At 52.6% G+C, this 18,642-nt stretch overlaps 1 protein-coding gene across 1 annotated transcript in view; it reads right to left on the bottom strand.

The window, feature by feature from the left end:
• LOC115122313 (SH3 and multiple ankyrin repeat domains protein 3-like) overlaps positions 1–12,970 on the bottom strand; it is a 139,449-nt gene extending 126,479 nt beyond the window's left edge. Inside the window, 1 exon segment of the mRNA XM_065021235.1 lies at positions 12,077–12,970. The gene's annotated coding sequence lies outside the window, so the exon portion shown is untranslated.
• Positions 12,971–18,642: the final 5,672 nt, after the last annotated feature.

Genomic DNA, 18,642 nt, shown 5'->3' with positions numbered 1-18,642 from the left:
AGGTAGGGGTAGGTAGTATGTGGACCAGGGTTAGGTAGGGGTAGGGGACCAGGGGTAGGTAGTATGTGGACCAGGGTTAGGTAGGGGTAGGGGTAGTATGTGGACCAGGGTTAGGTAGGGGTAGGTAGTATGTGGACCAGGGTTAGGTATGTGAACCAGGGGTAGGGGTAGGTAGTATGTGGACCAGGGTTAGGTAGGGGTAGGGGTAGTAGTATGTGGACCAGGGTTAGGTAGGGGTAGGGTAGGTAGTATGTGGACCAGGGTTAGGTAGGGGTAGGTAGTATGTGGACCAGGGTTAGGTAGGGGTAGGTAGGTAGTATGTGGACCAGGGTTAGGTAGGGTAGTAGGTAGTATGTGGACCAGGGTTAGGTAGGGGTAGGTAGTATGTGGACCAGGGTTAGGTAGGGGTAGGTAGTATGTGGACCAGGGTTAGGTAGGGGTAGGGGTAGGTAGTATGTGGACCAGGGTTAGGTTAGGTAGGGGTAGGTAGTATGTGGACCAGGGTTAGGTAGGGGGTAGGTAGTATGTGGACCAGGGTTAGGTAGGGGTAGGGGTAGGTAGTATGTGGACCAGGGTAGGGGTAGGGGTAGGGTAGGTAGTATGTGGACCAGGGTTAGGTAGGGGTAGGTAGTATGTGGACCAGGGTTAGGTAGGTAGGGGTAGGTAGTATGTGGACCAGGGTTAGGGGTATGTGGGGGTAGGGGGGTAGTATGTGGACCAGGGTTAGGTAGGGGTAGGGGGTAGTATGTGGACCAGGGTTAGGTAGGGGTAGGTAGTATGTGGACCAGGGTTAGGTAGGGGTAGGTAGTATGTGGACCAGGGTTAGGTAGGGGTAGGTAGTATGTGGACCAGGGTTAGGTAGGGGTAGGGGTAGGTAGTATGTGGACCAGGGTTAGGTAGGGGTAGGGGTAGGTAGTATGTGGACCAGGGTTAGGTAGGGGTAGGTAGTATGTGGACCAGGGTTAGGTAGGGGTAGGTAGTATGTGGACCAGGGTTAGGGTAGGGGTAGGTAGTATGTGGACCAGGGTTAGGTAGGGGGGGTAGGTAGTATGTGGACCAGGGTTAGGTAGGGGTAGGTAGGTGGTAGGGGTAGGTAGTATGTGGACCAGGGTTAGGACCAGGGTTAGGTAGGGGTAGGTAGTATGTGGACCAGGGTTAGGTAGGGGTAGGGGTAGGTAGTATGTGGACCAGGGTTAGGTAGGGGTAGGGGTAGGTAGTATGTGGACCAGGGTTAGGTAGGGGTAGGGGTAGGTAGTATGTGGACCAGGGTTAGGTAGGGGTAGGTAGTATAGTGGACCAGGGTTAGGTAGGGGTAGGGGTAGGTAGTATGTGGACCAGGGTTGGGTAGGGGTAGGTAGTATGTGGACCAGGGTTAGGTAGGGGTAGGTAGTATGTGGACCAGGGTTAGGTAGGGGTAGGTAGTATGTGGACCAGGGTTAGGTAGGGGTAGGTAGTATGTGGACCAGGGTTAGGTAGGGGTAGGTAGTATGTGAACCAGGGTAGGGGTAGGTAGTATGTGGACCAGGGTTAGGTAGGGGTAGGTAGTATGTGGACCAGGGGGTAGGGGTAGGGTATGTGGACCAGGGTTAGGTAGGGGTAGGGGTAGTATGTGGACCAGGGTTAGGTAGGGGTAGGGGTAGGTAGTATGTGGACCAGGGTTAGGTAGGGTAGGGGTAGGTAGTATGTGGACCAGGGTTAGGTAGGGGTAGGGGTAGGTAGTATGTGGACCAGGGTTAGGTAGGGGTAGGTAGTATGTGGACCAGGGGGTTAGGGGTAGGGGTAGGTAGTATGTGGACCAGGGTTAGGTAGGGGGGTAGGTGGTATGTGGACCAGGGTTAGGTAGGGGTAGGTAGTATGTGGACCAGGGTTAGGTAGGGGTAGGGTAGGGGTAGGTAGTATGTGGACCAGGGTTAGGTAGGGGTAGGGTAGGTAGTATGTGGACCAGGGTTAGGTAGGGGTAGGTAGTAGTATGTGGACCAGGGTTAGGTAGGGGTAGGGGTAGGTAGTATGTGGACCAGGGTTAGGTAGGGGTAGGTAGTATGTGGACCAGGGTTAGGTAGGGGTAGGGGTAGGTAGTATGTGGACCAGGGTTAGGTAGGGGTAGGGGTAGTATGTGGACCAGGGTTAGGTAGGGGTAGGTAGTATGTGGACCAGGGTTAGGTAGGGGTAGGTAGTATGTGGACCAGGGTTAGGTAGGGGGTAGGTAGTATGTGGACCAGGGTTAGGTAGGGTAGTGGGTAGGTAGTATGTGGACCAGGGTTAGGTAGGGGTAGGGTAGGTAGTATGTGGACCAGGGTTAGGGGGGTAGGTAGTATGTGGACCAGGGTTAGGTAGGGGTAGGTAGTATGTGGACCAGGGTTAGGTAGGGGGGGGTAGGTAGTATGTGGACCAGGGTTAGGTAGGGGTAGGTAGTATGTGGACCAGGGTTAGGTAGGGGTAGGGGTAGGTAGTATGTGGACCAGGGTTAGGTAGGGTAGGTAGTATGTGGACCAGGGTTAGGTAGGGTAGGGGTAGGTAGTATGTGGACCAGGGTTAGGTAGGGGTAGGGGTAGTATGTGGACCAGGGTTAGGTAGGGGTAGGGGTAGGTAGTATGTGGACCAGGGTTAGGTTAGGTAGTATGTGGACCAGGGTTAGGTAGGGGTAGGGTAGGTAGTATGTGGACCAGGGTTAGGTAGGGGTAGGTAGTATGTGGACCAGGGTTAGGTAGGGGTAGGTAGTATGTGGACCAGGGTTAGGTAGGGGGAGGTAGTATGTGGACCAGGGTTAGGTAGGGGTAGGGGTAGGTAGTATGTAGACCAGGGTTAGGTAGGGGTAGGGGTAGTATGTGGACCAGGGTTAGTAGGGGTAGGTAGTATGTGGACCAGGGTTAGGTAGGGGTAGGGGTAGGTAGTATGTGGACCAGGGTTAGGTAGGGGTAGGGGTAGGTAGTATGTGGACCAGGGTTAGGTAGGGGTAGGTAGTATGTGGACCAGGGTTAGGTAGGGGTAGGGGTAGGTAGTATGTGGACCAGGGTTAGGTAGGGGTAGGTAGTATGTGGACCAGGGTTAGGTAGGGGTAGGTAGTATGTGGACCAGGGTTAGGTAGGGGTAGGGGTAGGTAGTATGTGGACCAGGGTTAGGTAGGGGTAGGTAGTATGTGGACCAGGGTTAGGTAGGGGTAGGTAGTATGTGGACCAGGGTTAGGTAGGGGTAGGTAGTATGTGGACCAGGGTTAGGTAGGGGTAGGGGTAGGTAGTATGTGGACCAGGGTTAGGGGTAGGGGTAGGGGTAGGTAGTATGTGGACCAGGGTTAGGTAGGGGTAGGTAGTATGTGGACCAGGGTTAGGTAGGGGTAGGTAGTATGTGGACCAGGGTTAGGTAGGGGTAGGTAGTATGTGGACCAGGGTTAGGTAGGGGTAGTAGGTAGTATGTGGACCAGGGTTAGGTAGGGGTAGGGGTAGGTAGTATGTGGACCAGGGTTAGGTAGGGGTAGGTAGTATGTGGACCAGGGTTAGGTAGGGGTAGGTAGTATGTGGACCAGGGTTAGGTAGGGGTAGGTAGTATGTGGACCAGGGTTAGGTAGGGGTAGGGTTAGGTAGGGTTAGGTAGTATGTGGACCAGGGTTAGGTAGGGGTAGGGGTAGGTAGTATGTGGACCAGGGTTAGGTAGGGGTAGGTAGTATGTGGACCAGGGTTAGGTAGGGGTAGGTAGTATGTGGACCAGGGTTAGGTAGGGGTAGGTAGTATGTGGACCAGGGTTAGGTAGGGGTAGGGGTAGGTAGTATGTGGACCAGGGTTAGGTAGGGGTAGGTAGTATGTGGACCAGGGTTAGGTAGGGGTAGGTAGTATGTGGACCAGGGTTAGGTAGGGGGGGGTAGGTAGTATGTGGACCAGGGTTAGGTAGGGGTAGGGGTAGGTAGTATGTGGACCAGGGTTAGGTAGGGGTAGGTAGTATGTGGACCAGGGTTAGGTAGGGGTAGGGGTAGGTAGTATGTGGACCAGGGTTAGGTAGGGGGTAGGTAGTATGTGGACCAGGGTTAGGTAGGGGGGGTAGGTAGTATGTGGACCAGGGTTAGGTAGGGGTAGGGGGTAGGTAGTATGTGGACCAGGGTTAGGTAGGGGTAGGTAGTATGTGGACCAGGGTTAGGTAGGGGTAGGTAGTATGTGGACCAGGGTTAGGTAGGGGTAGGTAGTATGTGGACCAGGGTTAGGTAGGGGTAGGGTTAGGTAGGGGTAGGGGTAGGTAGTATGTGGACCAGGGTTAGGTAGGGGTAGGGTTAGGTAGGGGTAGGGGTAGGTAGTATGTGGACCAGGGTTAGGTAGGGGTAGGGGTAGGTAGTATGTGGACCAGGGTTAGGTAGGTGTAGGGGTAGGTAGTATGTGGACCAGGGTTAGGTAGGGGGGTAGGTAGTATGTGGACCAGGGTTAGGTAGGGGTAGGGGTAGGTAGTATGTGGACCAGGGTTAGGTAGGGGTAGGTAGTATGTGGACCAGGGTTAGGTAGGGGTAGGGGTAGGTAGTATGTGGACCAGGGTTAGGTAGGGGTAGGTAGTATGTGGACCAGGGTTAGGTAGGGGTAGGGTAGTATGTGGACCAGGGTTAGGTAGGGGTAGGGTAGGTAGTATGTGGACCAGGGTTAGGTAGGGGTAGGTAGTATGTGGACCAGGGTTAGGTAGGGGTAGGTAGTATGTGGACCAGGGTTAGGTAGGGGTAGGGGTAGGTAGTATGTGGACCAGGGTTAGGTAGGGGTAGGGGTAGGTAGTATGTGGACCAGGGTTAGGGGTAGGGGTAGGTAGTATGTGGACCAGGGTTAGGTAGGGGTAGGTAGTATGTGGACCAGGGTTAGGTAGGGGTAGGGGTAGGTAGTATGTGGACCAGGGTAGGGGTAGGGGTAGGTAGTATGTGGACCAGGGTTAGGTAGGGGTAGGGGTAGTATGTGGACCAGGGTTAGGTAGGGGTAGGTAGTATGTGGACCAGGGTTAGGTAGGGTAGGGGTAGGTAGGGTAGTATGTGGACCAGGGTTAGGTAGGGGTAGGGGTAGGTAGTATGTGGACCAGGGTTAGGTAGGGGTATGTGGACCAGGGTTAGGTAGTATGTGGACCAGGGTTAGGTAGGGGTAGGGTAGGTAGTATGTGGACCAGGGTTAGGTAGGGGTAGGGGTAGGTAGTATGTGGACCAGGGTTAGGTAGGGGTAGGGGTAGGTAGTATGTGGACCAGGGTTAGGTAGGGGTAGGGGTAGGTAGTATGTGGACCAGGGTTAGGTAGGGGTAGGGGTAGTATGTGGACCAGGGTTAGGTAGGGGTAGGGGTAGGTAGTATGTGGACCAGGGTTAGGTAGGGTAGGTAGTATGTGGACCAGGGTTAGGTAGGGGTAGGTAGTATGTGGACCAGGGTTAGGTAGGGGTAGGTAGTATGTGGACCAGGTTAGGTAGGGGTAGGTAGTATGTGGACCAGGGTTAGGTAGGGGTAGGTAGTATGTGGACCAGGGTTAGGTAGGGGTAGGGGTAGGTAGTATGTGGACCAGGGTTAGGTAGGGGTAGGGGTAGGTAGTATGTGGACCAGGGTTAGGTAGGGGTAGGTAGTATGTGGACCAGGGTTAGGTAGGGGGGGTAGGTAGTATGTGGACCAGGGTTAGGTAGGGGTAGGGGTAGGTAGTATGTGGACCAGGGTTAGGTAGGGGTAGGTAGTATGTGGACCAGGGGTAGGTAGGGGTAGGTAGTATGTGGACCAGGGTTAGGTAGTATGTGGACCAGGGTTAGGTAGGGGTAGGTAGTATGTGGACCAGGGTTAGGTAGGGGTAGGGGTAGGTAGTATGTGGACCAGGGTTAGGTAGGGGTAGGTAGTATGTGGACCAGGGTTAGGTAGGGGTAGGGGTAGGTAGTATGTGGACCAGGGTTAGGTAGGGGTAGGTAGTATGTGGACCAGGGTTAGGTAGGGGTAGGGGTAGGTAGTATGTGGACCAGGGTTAGGTAGGGGTAGGGGTAGGTAGTATGTGGACCAGGGTTAGGTAGGGGTAGGTAGTATGTGGACCAGGGTTAGGTAGGGGTAGGTAGTATGTGGACCAGGGTTAGGTAGGGGTAGGTAGTATGTGGACCAGGGTTAGGTAGGGGTAGGGGTAGGTAGTATGTGGACCAGGGGGGTAGGGGTAGGGGTAGGTAGTATGTGGACCAGGGTTAGGTAGGGGTAGGTAGTATGTGGACCAGGGTTAGGTAGGGGTAGGTAGTATGTGGACCAGGGTTAGGTAGGGGTAGGTAGTATGTGGACCAGGGTTAGGTAGGGGGGGTAGGTAGTATGTGGACCAGGGTTAGGTAGGGGTAGGGGTAGGTAGTATGTGGACCAGGTTAGGTAGGTAGGTAGTATGTGGACCAGGGTTAGGTAGGGGTAGGTAGTATGTGGACCAGGGTTTAGGGGTAGGGGTAGGTAGTATGTGGACCAGGGTTAGGGTTAGTAGTATGTGGACCAGGGTTAGGTAGGGGTAGGTAGTATGTGGACCAGGGTTAGGTAGGGGTAGGGGTAGGTAGTATGTGGACCAGGGTTAGGTAGGGGTAGGTAGTATGTGGACCAGGGTTAGGTAGGGTAGGTAGGTAGTATGTGGACCAGGGTTAGGTAGGGGTAGGGGTAGGTAGTATGTGGACCAGGGTTAGGTAGGGGTAGGGGGTAGTATGTGGACCAGGGTTAGGTAGGGGTAGGTAGTATGTGGACCAGGGTTAGGTAGGGGGGTAGGTAGTATGTGGACCAGGGTTAGGTAGGGGTAGGTAGTAGTATGTGGACCAGGTTAGGTAGGGGGTAGGTAGTATGTGGACCAGGGTTAGGTAGGGGTAGGGGTAGGTAGTATGTGGACCAGGTTAGGTAGGGTAGGTAGTATGTGGACCAGGGTTAGGTAGGGGTAGGTAGTATGTGGACCAGGGTTAGGTAGGGGTAGGGTAGGGTATGTGGACCAGGGTTAGGTAGGGGTAGGTAGTATGTGGACCAGGGTTAGGTAGGGGTAGGTAGTATGTGGACCAGGGTTAGGTAGGTGTAGGGGTAGGTAGTATGTGGACCAGGGTTAGGTAGGGGTAGGGGTAGGTAGTATGTGGACCAGGGTTAGGTAGGGTTAGGTAGGGGTAGGTAGTATGTGGACCAGGGTTAGGGGTAGGGTTGGACCAGGTAGGGGTAGGGGTAGGTAGTATGTGGACCAGGGTTAGGTAGGGGTAGGGGTAGGTAGTATGTGGACCAGGGTTAGGTAGGGGTAGGGGTAGGTAGTATGTGGACCAGGGTTAGGTAGGGGGGTAGGTAGTATGTGGACCAGGGTTAGGTAGGGGTAGGGGTAGGTAGTATGTGGACCAGGGTTAGGTAGGGGTAGGTAGTATGTGGACCAGGGTTAGGTAGGGGTAGGGGTAGTATGTGGACCAGGGTATGTGGACCAGGGTTAGGTAGGGGTAGGGGTAGGTAGTATGTGGACCAGGGTTAGGTAGGGGTAGGGGTAGGTAGTATGTGGACCAGGGTTAGGTAGGGGTAGGTAGTATGTGGACCAGGGTTAGGTAGGGGTAGGTAGTATGTGGACCAGGGTTAGGTAGGGGTAGGTAGTATGTGGACCAGGGTTAGGTAGGGTAGTATGTGGACCAGGGTTAGGTAGGGGTAGGTAGTATGTGGACCAGGGTTAGGTAGGGGGTAGGTAGTATGTGGACCAGGGTTAGGTAGGGGTAGGGGTAGTATGTGGACCAGGGTTAGGTAGGGGTAGGTAGTATGTGGACCAGGGTTAGGTAGGGTAGGGTAGTAGGTAGTATGTGGACCAGGGTTAGGTAGGGGTAGGGGTAGGTAGTATGTGGACCAGGGTTAGGTAGGGGTAGGTAGTATGTGGACCAGGGTTAGGTAGGGGTAGGGGTAGGTAGTATGTGGACCAGGGTTAGGTAGGGGTAGGGGTAGGTAGTATGTGGACCAGGGTTAGGTAGGGGGGGTAGGTAGTATGTGGACCAGGGTTAGGTAGGGGTAGGTAGTATGTGGACCAGGGTTAGGTAGGGGTAGGTAGTATGTGGACCAGGGTTAGGTAGGGGTAGGGGTAGGTAGTATGTGGACCAGGGTTAGGTAGGGGTAGGTAGTATGTGGACCAGGGTTAGGTAGGGGTAGGTAGTATGTATGGACCAGGGTTACCAGGGTAGGTAGTATGTGGACCAGGGTTAGGTAGGGTAGTAGGGGTAGGTAGTATGTGGACCAGGGGGTTAGGTAGGGGTAGGTAGTATGTGGACCAGGGTTAGGTAGGGGTAGGGGTAGGTAGTATGTGGACCAGGGTTAGGTAGGGGTAGGGGTAGGTAGTATGTGGACCAGGGTTAGGTAGGGGTAGGTAGTATGTGGACCAGGGTTAGGTAGGGGGGGTAGGTAGTATGTGGACCAGGGTTAGGTAGGGGTAGGGGTAGGTAGTGTGGACCAGGGTTAGGTAGGGGTAGGGTATGTGGACCAGGGTTAGGTATGTGGTATGTGGACCAGGGTTAGGTAGGGGTAGGGGTAGGGTATGTGGACCAGGGTTAGGTAGGGGTAGGGGTAGGTAGTATGTGGACCAGGGTTAGGTAGGGGGTAGGTAGTATGTGGACCAGGGTTAGGTAGGGGTAGGGGTAGGTAGTATGTGGACCAGGGTTAGGTAGGGGTAGGTAGTATGTGGACCAGGGTTAGGTAGGGGTAGGGGTAGGTAGTATGTGGACCAGGGTTAGGTAGGGGTAGGGGTAGGTAGTATGTGGACCAGGGTTAGGTAGGGGTAGGTAGTATGTGGACCAGGGTTAGGTAGGGGTAGGTAGTATGTGGACCAGGGTTAGGTAGGGGTAGGTAGTATGTGGACCAGGGTTAGGTAGGGGTAGGTAGTATGTGGACCAGGGTTAGGTAGGGAGGTAGTATGTGGACCAGGGTTAGGTAGGGGTAGGGGTAGGTAGTATGTGGACCAGGGTTAGGTAGGGGTAGGGGTAGGTAGTATGTGGACCAGGGTTAGGTAGGGGTAGGTAGTATGTGGACCAGGGTTAGGTAGGTAGGTAGGGGGTAGGTAGTATGTGGACCAGGGTTAGGTAGGGGTAGGGGTAGGTAGTATGTGGACCAGGGTTAGGTAGGGGTAGGTAGTATGTGGACCAGGGTTAGGTAGGGGTAGGTAGTATGTGGACCAGGGTTAGGTAGGGGTAGGTAGTATGTGGACCAGGGTTAGGTAGGGGTAGGGGTAGGTAGTATGTGGACCAGGGTTAGGGAGGGGTAGGGGTAGGTAGTATGTGGACCAGGGTTAGGTAGGGGTAGGTAGTATGTGGACCAAGGTTAGGTAGGGGTAGGTAGTATGTGGACCAGGGTTAGGTAGGGGTAGGTAGTATGTGGACCAGGGTTAGGTAGGGGTAGGTAGTATGTGGACCAGGGTTAGGGGTAGGGGTAGGGGTAGGTAGTATGTGGACCAAGGTTAGGTAGGGGTAGGTAGTATGGACCAGGGTTAGGTAGGGGTAGGTAGTATGTGGACCAGGGTTAGGTAGGGGGGGTAGTATGTGGACCAGGGTTAGGTAGGGGTAGGGGTAGGTAGTATGTGGACCAGGGTTAGGTAGGGGTAGGGGTAGGTAGTATGTGGACCAGGGTTAGGTAGGGGTAGGTAGTATGTGGACAAGGGTAGGGGTAGGGTTAGGTAGTATGTGGACCAAGGGTTAGGTAGGGGTAGGTAGTATGTGGACCAGGGTTAGGTAGGGTTAGGTAGTATGTGGACCAAGGGTTAGGTAGGGGTAGGTAGTATGTGGACCAGGGTTAGGTAGGGGTAGGGGTAGATAGTATGTGGACCAGGGTTAGGTAGGGGTAGGTAGTATGTGGACCAGGGTTGGGTAGGGGTAGGTAGTATGTGGACCAGGGTTAGGTAGGGGGAGGTAGTATGTGGACCAGGGTTAGGTAGGGGTAGGGGTAGGTAGTATGTAGACCAGGGTTAGGTAGGTGTAGGGGTAGGTAGTATGTGGACCAGGGTTAGGTAGGGGTAGGTAGTATGTAGACCAGGGTTAGGTAGGGGTAGGGGTAGGTAGTATGTGGACCAGGGTTAGGTAGGGGTAGGGGTAGGTAGTATGTGGACCAGGGTTAGGTAGGGGTAGGTAGTATGTGGACCAGGGTTAGGTAGGGGTAGGGGGTAGGTAGTATGTGGACCAGGGTTAGGTAGGGGTAGGTAGTATGTGGACCAGGGTTAGGTAGGGGTAGGGGTAGGTAGTATGTGGACCAGGGTTAGGTAGGGGTAGGGGTAGGTAGTATGTGGACCAGGGTTAGGTAGGGGTAGGTAGTATGTGGACCAAGGTTAGGTAGGGGTAGGTAGTATGTGGACCAGGGTTAGGTAGGGGTAGGTAGTATGTGGACCAGGGTTAGGTAGGGGTAGGGGTAGGTAGTATGTGAACCAGGGTAGGGGTAGGGGTAGGGGTAGGTAGTATGTGGACCAGGGTTAGGTAGGGTATGTAGTATGTGGACCAGGGTTAGGTAGGGGTAGGTAGTATGTGGACCAGGGTTAGGTAGGGGTAGGTAGTATGTGGACCAGGGTTAGGTAGGGGTAGGGGTAGGTAGTATGTGGACCAGGGTTAGGTAGGGGTAGGGGTAGGTAGTATGTGGACCAGGGTTAGGTAGGGGTAGGTAGTATGTGAACCAGGGTAGGGGTAGGGTTAGGTAGTATGTGGACCAAGGGTTAGGTAGGGGTAGGTAGTATGTGGACCAGGGTTAGGTAGGGTTAGGTAGTATGTGGACCAAGGGTTAGGTAGGGGTAGGTAGTATGTGGACCAGGGTTAGGTAGGGGGTAGTATGTGGACCAGGGTTAGGTAGGGGTAGGTAGTATGTGGACCAGGGTTGGGTAGGGGTAGGTAGTATGTGGACCAGGGTTAGGTAGGGGTAGGTAGTATGTGGACCAGGGTTAGGTAGGGGTAGGTAGTATGTGGACCAGGGTTAGGTAGGGTTAGGTAGTATGTGGACCAGGGTTAGGTAGGGGTAGGGGTAGGTAGTATGTGGACCAGGGTTAGGTAGGGGTAGGGGTAGGTAGTATGTGGACCAGGGTTAGGTAGGGGTAGGGGTAGGTAGTATGTGGACCAGGGTTAGGTAGGGGTAGGTAGTATGTGGACCAGGGTTAGGTAGGGGTAGGTAGTATGTGTACCAGGGTTAGGTAGGGGTAGGGGTAGGTAGTATGTGGACCAGGGTTAGGTAGGGGTAGGGGTAGGTAGTATGTGGACCAGGGTTAGTTAGGGGTAGGGGTAGGTAGTATGTGGACCAGGGTTAGGTAGGGGTAGGTAGTATGTGGACCAGGGTTAGGTAGGGGTAGGTAGTATGTGGACCAGGGTTAGGTAGGGGTAGGTAGTATGTGGACCAGGGTTAGGTAGGGGTAGGGGTAGGTAGTATGTGGACCAGGGTTAGGTAGGGGTAGGTAGTATGTGGACCAGGGTTAGGTAGGGGTAGGGGTAGGTAGTATGTGGACCAGGGTTAGGTAGGGGTAGGTAGTATGTGGACCAGGGTTAGGTAGGGGTAGGTAGTATGTGGACCAGGGTTAGGTAGGGGTAGGGGTAGGTAGTATGTAGACCAGGGTTAGGAAGGGGTAGGTATTATGTGGACCAGGGTTAGGTAGGGGTAGGGGTAGGTAGTATGTGGACCAGGGTTAGGTAGGGGTAGGTAGTATGTGGACCAGGGTTAGGTAGGGGTAGGTAGTATGTGGACCAGGGTTAGGTAGGGGTAGGTAGTATGTGGACCAGGGTTAGGTAGGGTTAGGGGTAGGTAGTATGTGGACCAGGGTTAGGTAGGGGTAGGGGTAGGTAGTATGTAGACCAGGGTTAGGTAGGGGTAGGTAGTATGTGGACCAGGGTAGGGGTAGGGTTAGGTAGTATGTGGACCAAGGGTTAGGTAGGGGTAGGTAGTATGTGGACCAGGGTTAGGTAGGGTTAGGTAGTATGTGGACCAAGGGTTAGGTAGGGGTAGGTAGTATGTGGACCAGGGTTAGGTAGGGGTAGGGGTAGATAGTATGTGGACCAGGGTTAGGTAGGGGTATGTAGTATGTGGACCAGGGTTAGGTAGGGGTAGGTAGTATGTGGACCAGGGTTAGGTAGGGGTAGGTAGTATGTGGACCAGGGTTAGAGAATATACACCATCAGGACATCATAGTCACCTCTGGTCTGGGATTCCCATCAAAATGATCCTGCTGGTTCCACTGTCACCACACTGGTCTGTAGTACTCCTGTGCTGGTCTGTAGTACTCCTGTGCTCGTATGTAGTACTCCTGTGCTGGTCTGTAGTAGTCCTGTACTGGTCTGTAGTAGCGTGTAGTACTCCTGTGCTGGTATGTAGTACTCCTGTGCTCGTATGTAGTACTCCTGTGCTGGTCTGTAGTACTCCTGTGCTGGTCTGTAGTAGTCCTGTACTGGTCTGTAGTAGCGTGTAGTACTCCTGTGCTGGTATGTAGTACTCCTGTGCCTGTCTGTAGTAGTCCTGTGTTGGTATGTAGTACTCCTGTGCCTGTCTGTAGTAGTCCTGTGTTGGCATGTAGTACTCCTGTGCCTGTCTGTAGTAGTCCTGTGTTGGTATGTAGTACTCCTGTGCTGGTATGTAGTACTCCTGTGCTGGTCTGTAGTACTCCTGTGCTGGTCTGTAGTACTCCTGTGCTGGTCTGTAGTACTCCTGTGCTGGTCTGTAGTAGTCCTGTGCTCGTCTGTAGTACTCCTGTGCTGGTCTGTAGTAGTCTGTAGTACTCCTGTGCTGGATCTGTAGTAGTCCTGTACTGGTCTGTAGTACTCCTGTGCTGGTCTGTAGTAGTCTGTAGTTCTCCTGTGCTGGTTTGTAGTACTCCTGTGCTGGTCTGTAGTAGTCTGTAGTACTCCTGTGCTGGTCTGTAGTAGTCTGTAGTACTCCTGTGCTGGTCTGTAGTAGTCCTGTACTGGTCTGTAGTAGTAAGGTACTGGTCTGTAGTAGTAATGTACTGGTCTGTAGTAGTCCTGTAGTCTGTACTTCTCTGTGTCTAGGGCTCTACACTGTCTTGATAACTCTCTTGTCTTTCTGAAGGGAAACCAGAGGAGGGAGGAGTGGGAAGGAACACACTTCCCCCTCATTTCCTCCTTAACCACCAGTAGGACGGCTCCAGCTCCTCACATCTGACTAATAGAAAGGCTAGTAATATTGGTCCTCAGTGATAGGTTGGTACTCAGTGACCACAACAAAATCAAGTGACATGGTGACATCCTGTACTCCTTTTAGAGCTCACTGATTGGTTAATGGCAGCTCTACAACCCTAAACCCCGACCATAACCCTAATCAACCCTAACCCTAAACCCAAACCCGAACCACAACCCTAAACCCTAACCACAACCCTAACTACAACCCTAAAACCTGACCACAACCCATAACCCTAACCACAACCCATAACCCTAACCCCTAACCACAACCCTAAACCCTAACCACAACCCCAAACCCTAAAAACAATCCTAAAATCTAACCACAACCCTAAACCCTGACCACAACCCTAAACCCTAACCACAACCCTAAACCCTGACCACAACCCTAACCACAACCCTAAACCCTAAATACAACCCTGAACCCTAACCACAACCTTAACCACATTCCTACCCACAGCCCAACGACAACCCTAACCCCTAACCACAAGCCTAAGCCCTGACCACAACCCTAAACCACAACCACAACCCCAAATCCTGACCACAACCCTAACCACAACCCTAACCCTAACCACAACCCTAACCACCACCCTAAACCCTAACCACCACCCTAAACCCTGACCCTAACCACAACCCTAACCCCTAACCACAACCCTAAGCCCTAACCACAACCCTATACCCTGACCACAACCCTAACCACAACCCTAAACCCTAACCACAACCCTAAACCCTGACCACAACCCTCAACCCTGACCACAACCCTAACCCCTAACCACAACCCTAAACCCTGACCGCAACCCTAAACCCTGACCGCAACCCTAAAGCCTAACCACAAAACTAAACCCTAACCACAACCCTAAACCCTGACCACAACCCTAAACCCTGACCACAACCCTAAACACTGACCACAACTCTAAACCCTAACCATAACCCTAAACCCTAACCACAACCCTAACCCTACACCCTAACCACAACCCTAAACCCTGAACTTAACCCTAAACCCTGACCACAACCCTAAACCCTAACCATAACCATAAACCCTAACCAGAACCCTAAACCCTGACCACAACCCTAAGCCCTAACCACAACCCTAAACCCTGACCACAACCCTAAACCTACACCCTAACCACAACCCTAAACCCTGAACTTAACCCTAAACCCTGACCACAACCCTAAACCCTAACCATAACCATAAACCCTAACCAGAACCCTAAACCCTGACCACAACCCTTAGCCCTAACCACAACCCTAAACCCTGACCACAACCCTAACCACAACCCTAAACCCTAACCACAACCCTAAACCCTAACCACAACCCTAAACCCTGACCACAACCCTAAACCCTGACCACAACACTAATCCCTGACCACAACCCTAACCCCTAACCACAACCCTAACCCCTAACCACAACCCTAAACCCTGACCACAACCCTAACCCCTAACCACAACACTAAACCCTGACCACAACCCTAACCACCACCATGAACCCTAACCACAACCCTAACCCCTAACCACAACCGTAAACCCTGATCACAACCCTAAACCCTGACCACAACCCTAAACCCTGACCACAACCCTAAACCCTGACAACAACCCTAACCCATGACCACAACCCTAACCCCTAACCACACCCCTTTCACAACCCTAACCACAACCCTAACCCCTAACCACAACCCTAAACCCTGACCACAACCCTAAACCCTGACCACAACACTAAACCCTAACCACAACCCATACCACAACCCTAAACACTGACCACAACCCTAAACCCTAACCACAACCCTAAACCCTAACCACAACCCTTAACCCTGCCCACAACCCTAAACCCGAACCACAACCCTAAACCCTGACCACAACCCTAAACCCTGACCACAACCCATAACAGCTAACCACAACCGCTAACTACAACCCTAAACCCTGACCACAACCCGAACCCTAAACTCGAACCCAAACCACAACCCTAAACCCTAACCACAACCCTGAACCCTAACTACAACCCTAACCACAACCCTAAAACCTGACCACAACCCATAACCCTAACCACAACCCATAACCCTAACCCCCAACCACAACCCTAAACCCTAACCACAACCCTAAACCCTAACCACAACCCTAACCCCTAACCACAATCCCAAACCCCAAAAACAACCCTAAAATCTAACCACAACCCTAAACCCTGACCACAACCCTAAACCCTAACCACAACCCTAAACCCTGACCACAATCCTAAACCCTAACCACAACCCTAAACCCTAAATACAACCCTGAACCCTAACCCTAAACCCTAACCACAACCCTAAACCCTGACCACAACCCTAAACCCTGAACACAACCCTAACCCCTAACCTCAACCCTAACCCCTAACCACAACCAATCTTTTTAAATGTTTCCTCTCCTACCTACCGTACCCTACTGTCTTCCCCTCCTCCCTCTCCTCCTGTTCTAAAAGTTTCCTATTAGCTCACACTTCCTCTTTCCTGTCTGTGTTCCCGTGGTGACGGATGTTTGGCAGGAAGAACTGGAGGAGCTGCAAGGCCCAGATAACCCAGACAACCACACACAAAGTACATTACACAAACATACTACATTACACACAAACACTGTTACACACAAACACACTACGTTACACACAAACACACTACATTACACAAACACACTACGTTACACAAAAACACAAAAACACAGACACATTCCATCTCTTTCCTAGGTTCCTGGCTGAACAACCAGATTCACAAACACACTACATTACCCACATAACCCCCTGAACTAACCCACCTACCTAGCCCCTGAACTAACCTACCTACCTAGCCCTAACCCCTGAACTTACCCACCTACCTAACCCTAACCCCTGAACTAACCTACCCACCTAGCCCTAACCCACCTACCTAGCCTTAATCCCTGAACTAACAAACCTACCTAGCCCCTGAACTAACCCACCCACCTAGCCCTAACCCCTGAACTAACCCACCTACCTAGCACTAACCCCTGAACTAACCCACCTACCTAGCCATAACCCCTGAACTAACCTACCTACCTAGCTCTAACCCCCAAACTAACCCACCTAGCCCTGACCCCTGAACTAACCCACCTAGCCCTAACCCCTGAACTAACCCACATAGCCCTGACCCCTGAACTAACCCACCTACCTAGCCCTAACCCCTGAACTAACCCACCTACCTAGCCCTGACCCCTGAACTAACCTACCTACCTAGCCCTAACCCCTAAACTAACCCACCTACCTAGCCCTAACCCCTGAACTAACCCACATAGCCCTAACCCCTGAACTAACCCACCTACCTAGCCCTGACCCCTGAACTAACCCACCCACCTAGCCCTAACCCCTGAACTAACCCACCTACCTAGCCCTAACCCCTGAACTAACCCACCTACCTAGCCCTAACCCCTGAACTAACCCACCTCGCCCTAACCCCTGAACTAACCTACCTAGCCCTGACCCTTGAACTAACCCACCCACCTAGCCCTAACCCCTGAACTAACCCGCCTACCTAGCCCTGACCCCTGAACTAACCCACCTACATAGCCCTGACCCCTGAACTAACCCACCTACCTAGCCCTAACCCCTGAACTAACCCACCTACCTAGCCCTAACCCCAGAACTAACCCACCGACCTAGCCCTAACCCCTGAACTAACCGACCTCGCCCTAACCCCTGAACTAACCTACCTAGCCCTGACCCCTGAACTAACCCACCTACCTAGCCCTGCCCCCTGAACTAACCCACCTACCTAGCCATAACCCCTGAACTAACCCACCGACCTAGCCCTAATCCCTGAACTAACCCACCTACCTAGCCCTAACCCCTGAACTAACCTACCTATTCTTAACCCCTGAACTTACCCACCTACCTAGCTCCAACCCCTGAAATAACCCACCTACCTAGCCCTAACCTCTGAACTAACCCACCTAGCACAAACCCCTCAACTAACCCACCTACCTAGCCCTAACCCCTGAACTAACTTACCTAGTCCTAACCCCTGAACTAACCCACCTACCTAGCCCTAACCCATGAACTAACCTACCTACCAAGCCTTAAACTAACCCACCTAACTAGCCCTGACCCCTGAAATAACCCACCTAGCCCTAACCCCTGAACTAATGCACCTACCTAGCCCTAACCCCTGAACTAACCCACCTAGCCCTAACCCCTGAACTAACCCACCTACCTAGCCCTAAACTAACCCATCTAACTAGCCCTGACCCCTGAACTAACCCACCTAGCCCTAACCCCTGAACTAACCCACCTACCTAGCCCTAAACTAACCCACCTAACTAGCCCTGACCCCTGAACTAACCCACCTAGCCCTAACCCATGAACTAACCCACCTACCTAGCCCTAACCCCTGAACTAACCCACCTAGCCCTAACCCCTGAACTAACCCACCTACCTAGCCCTGACCCCTGAACGAACCCACCTACCTAACCCTAACCCCTGAACAAACCCACCTAGCCCTAACCCCTGAACTAACCCACCTAGCCCTAACCCCTGAACTAACCCACCTACCTAGCGCTAACCCCTGAACTAACATACCCACCGAGCCCTAACCCCTGAACTAACCCACATACCTAGCGCTAAACTAACCCACCTAACTAGCCCTGACCCCTGAACTAACCCACCTAGCCCTAACCCCTGAACTAACCCACCTACCTAGCCCTAAGCCCTGAACTAACCCACCTAGCCCTAACCCCTGAACTAACCCACCTACTTATCCCTGACCCCTGAACTAACCCACCTACCTAGCCCTGACATCCTGAATGAACCCACCTACCTAACCCTAACCCCTGAACTAACCAACCTAGCCCTAACCCCTGAACTAACCAACCTAGCCCTAACCCCTGAACTAACCAACCTAGCCCTAACCCCTGAACTAACCCACCTAGCCCTAACCGCTGAACTAACCCACCTACCTAGCCCTAACCTCTGAACTAACCCACCCACCTGAACTAACGTACCAATTCTTAATGCCTAATATCAGAGCTTCAATGGATTTCTCTGACTGAGTTGTCTGGCCATTTAGATATACAGATCCTTCTCTACCAAACATACAGTACTAGAGGAACCTTCACTACCATACATACAGGACTAGAGGAACTTTCCCTACCATACAGGACTAGAGGAACCTTCCCTACCATACCGGACTAGAGGAATCTTCCCTACCATACAGGACTAGAGGAATCTTCCCTACCATACATACAGGACTAGAGGAACCTTCCCTACCATACATACAGGACTAGAGGAACCTTCCCTACCATACAGGACTAGAGGAACCTTCACTACCATACAGGACTAGAGGAACCTTCACTACCATACAGGACTAGAGGAACCTTCCCTACCATACAGGACTAGAGGGACCTTCATTACCATACATACAGGACTAGAGGAACCTTCACTACCATACAGGACTAGAGGAACCTTCCCTACCATACAGGACTAGAGGGATCTTCCCTACCATACAGGACTAGAGGACCTTCCCTACCATACAGGACTAGAGGAACCTTCACTACCATACAGGACTAGCGGAACCTTCACTACCATACAGGACTAGAGGAA

Source organism: Oncorhynchus nerka, linkage group LG8, assembly GCF_034236695.1.
Source record: "Oncorhynchus nerka isolate Pitt River linkage group LG8, Oner_Uvic_2.0, whole genome shotgun sequence".
In the NCBI taxonomy this organism is placed as follows: domain Eukaryota; kingdom Metazoa; phylum Chordata; class Actinopteri; order Salmoniformes; family Salmonidae; genus Oncorhynchus; species Oncorhynchus nerka.
Note: the sequence above shows the minus strand (reverse complement) of the source record. Positions and strands in the feature narration are given on the sequence as shown.